The following is a 3,421-nucleotide window of genomic DNA, read 5'->3' as shown; positions in this document are numbered from 1 at the left end:
TCCAGTCTTCTAATTCCTGATATGCCCTGGTTTGCTGATTTTCCTGAGCCCCTGAGTCCCTGAGATGGGACTAATTTCCTGTGTCTTCTGTTCAGGGAAGGAACAGGTTGAATAGCTGTAAAGGAAGATCTTCTGCTATTGGTTGTTCCCTGTTTCATACCTCTGCCTATCTAGTTTTATTTATTTGGCCCACCTTCTTATGGACCTTCCAATCTGGCAGTGGCAGCAGCCACAGAGGTCAGCCATATCCTGTCCACAGATATATATCTCATCCAGGACTCTCTCAAACCTGACAATGTCTCTGGTCTTAGTCACTCTTGAGAAAGTATTATTATTATTTATTGAATTTATATAGCACCCTATACCTGGAGGTCTCAGGGCAATTCACAGAAAAGATCACAATGTAAAAATAGAAGCAATAACCCAATAACACCCTCCCCCAAAGAGCCATATTTTAAAAAGGTATAGGATGTCAATCAGGTCAACCAAAGGTCTGGTTAAAAAGGAAGGTTTTTGCCTGGCGCCTAAAGGTGAATAATGAAGGTGCCAGGTGAACTTCCCTGGGGAGAGCATTTCACAGACGGGGAGCCACTGCAGAGAAGGCCTATTGTTGTGTGCCTCCCTCTGGACCTCTTGAGGAGGAGGCACACGAAGGAGGGCCTCAGAAGATGATCTCAGCATCGGGTAGGTTCATATGGAAAGAGGTGGTCCTTGAGGTATTGCGGTCCTGAGCCATTTAAGGCTTTATAGGTCAAAACCAGTACTTTGAATTGGCCTGGAAACGAATTGGTAGCCAGCACAGTCAGACCAGGATCGGTATAATATGCTCAAACCATCTTGCTCCAGTGAGCAACCTGGCTGCTGAATTCTGCACTAGCTGAAGTTTCTGAACTGTCTTCAGTGGCAGCTCTACGTATAACACACATTATACACATACATAACAGCCTCGTGATATTGCCTCCCGCAACATGGTATGCGTGAGATTGTTAATCTTAGGGTCATGGGTTTGAACCCTATGTTGGGCAAACAATTCTTGCACTGCAGGGGGTTGGATTCGATGTCCCTTGTGGCTCCTTCTAACTCTACAATTCTATGATTCTGTGTTAGTTGTTTAGTATGCAACATTGGATATGCATATTTTAACACACATCAGTGACCAGGCAGAAGAAAGTAAATAGTGGTATCAGCAAAAAAAGGGGAACTTTTGGCTAGATTCCTGTGCCACCAATTCTAACAGTAACAACAACAACAATTTTATTATTTATACCCCGCCCATCTGGCTGGGTTGCCCCAGCCACTCTAGGCAGCTTCCAACACATAATAAAACATAATATAACATCAAACATTAAAAACTTCTTGATACAGGACTGTCTTCAGATGTCTTCTAAAAGTTGTGAAGTTCTTTATCTCCTTGACATCTTATGGGAAGTGAAGGAAGGTCTTATGGGAAGTGAAGGAAGGGGTATTCTCTTACTGTAAAAATCTTGAAAACTTTTCAAAATTCAATAAATAATAAAAAAGAATGGTATCAGGATTTAAACCTGAATGCCAAAGGCAATCCAATACTATCCTGTTTTGTATGCGCTCTCTCTCTCTCTCTCTCTCTCTCTCTCACACACACACACACACACACCACCACCACCACCACCAACTCTCTAGTGTTCATTTTCATTTTTCAATCACACACCAGCAGCAGCCAATGGGATCCACATTTCTTGTCCCAGTTCTGCAGTTGACGTCAAGTTCCACCATCAACAGGGGGGTGGCTGTGGGGTCTGGAGGAATATAGATACACAATAACATGATCCTGCTATGTTCCACTCATAGCCTGTCCATGAATCCACTCCATTTTATCTCCACCAGTGGAATGTACAGTACCACATTTTTTCATGGTGTCAAAGGATTTTCATGAAATCGTGAAGCTTCTCAACCACTGAATCTCAAGTACAGAATCGAGTACCTTTTAAAAAAACCAAACATAAATGGCAATTTCAGTGTTACACAGTGAGGATTAGACAATGCTAACTACACAAATCAGAAGAGGAATATTAAACGCATGTTGATGACTATCCTTCTTTCTTGAATATCTTACAGTTGTAATAACTTAACGCTAGTGTTGACCGTGTGATGAGTGGCAAATACTGGATTATTTTATTATATTCCCTGTCCAAAACATTTTTTGAAAACACAGTCTAATTGCCCTGAATTCTTAGAAGTCTTTCCCCCTGAGAACTGGTATTCTAATAAATTTCTTGCAAAGTAGCAAACTCCTTCCTGCAAATTGCTTCCTCTCTTGTTCTTTGGGCACTTCATGCTTCCAAATTATTTGATCCCAAGAGGCACTGGCAGTTGTTGTGAGTACTCCTTGATGTTCTCACTGTTTTGTAAAACGAATTGCAATTTCTCTTTAATCTCTCAGTCAAAAAAGGCTCTTTCATTTAGCTCTATTCCTGATTCATTAAACACAGTTGAAATCTGCGGGACTATTTGAAAAGCTATAGAGAGGCAGAACGATCAGTGTTCCAAATACTCATTCTTTTGAATTTGGAAAGACATATTTTCCCACACAAAGTCTTCACATTTGTGAATGTTCTCTCTCTTTTTAAAAAGCTGCCACTGCCATTGTTTCTTCTACCTGCTGCTTCATAGAGGATATGTGGATCTTTCTACGAAGGAAGAAAAAAGTCATAATTAGGAAATTATATTGAAGACGTAGCAGATTCAGCTTGTACAGCTATGTTGCTATGTCCCTATCTGCCCCAAAACACGCAAAGATGAGGCGCCACTTGACACTGTCAAAAATAGTCACAAAGTTCTATCCCTTTTGGACTTGTGTGTAGCCTGTAGAAGAATTAAACAAAAAAGAGAGTTTTGAGCTTTGTTCCAATTACTTACATTTATGAATTCTCAAACAGCCATTTTAAATTGTACCCTGTATTTCATATATACAGGAAGCTACCAGTCTCTCCCAACCCCAGCTCTGTACTTACACTTGGAAACAGCATCAAAGAAAAGCTAGTGTTGTCATAGTGTGGTTAAGATGATGCGGAAATGACATCCCAGTCTTCTCTACATCACAAAGGATCTCCGCTTTGATCATAAGAGTCCAGTCTTCAAATCAATTGGAGTACTGTGCTTGTTAATTAAAGGAGCTGGTGAACTTTTCTTTATTTCAGTGGGTCTAAATCAGCTTGTTGTTGAAATACTCTGGTTTATGAATGACAGCTTGCCGAGCCACTTGTAAGATGGGTCTATATTTATAGTTTATGTCTACCATAAATGTGGTTGTACTGTTTCTCTGAGAGACGGGGGAGGGGAGAGGGAGGGAGGGAGACACAGAGAGATTTCACACAGTTAATAATTGAAATTGAGATCTTAAGTCTGGAACTATTTCCTAAGAAATGCTACTACCCAGTTTCCT

The 3,421-nt window shown here is 40.7% G+C and overlaps 1 long non-coding RNA gene across 2 annotated transcripts; it reads right to left on the bottom strand.

The window, feature by feature from the left end:
* Positions 1 to 1,274: 1,274 nt before the first annotated feature.
* Positions 1,275 to 3,050, bottom strand: LOC310660256. Of its 2 annotated transcripts, XR_014503327.1 has the most exons (3): positions 2,896 to 3,042; positions 1,688 to 2,666; positions 1,275 to 1,440 (listed from the first exon to the last, which is right to left on the bottom strand). It is a non-coding gene; the product is annotated as an uncharacterized lncRNA (long non-coding RNA). The 2 variants fall into 2 exon arrangements; XR_014503326.1 differs by lacking the exon at positions 1,275 to 1,440 and having other exon boundaries at positions 2,117 to 2,666; positions 2,896 to 3,050.
* Positions 3,051 to 3,421: the final 371 nt, after the last annotated feature.

This window comes from Podarcis tiliguerta, assembly GCF_965153285.1.
Source record: "Podarcis tiliguerta genome assembly, chromosome: 11".
Taxonomy (NCBI): Eukaryota; Metazoa; Chordata; class Lepidosauria; order Squamata; family Lacertidae; genus Podarcis; species Podarcis tiliguerta.
Note: the sequence above shows the minus strand (reverse complement) of the source record. Positions and strands in the feature narration are given on the sequence as shown.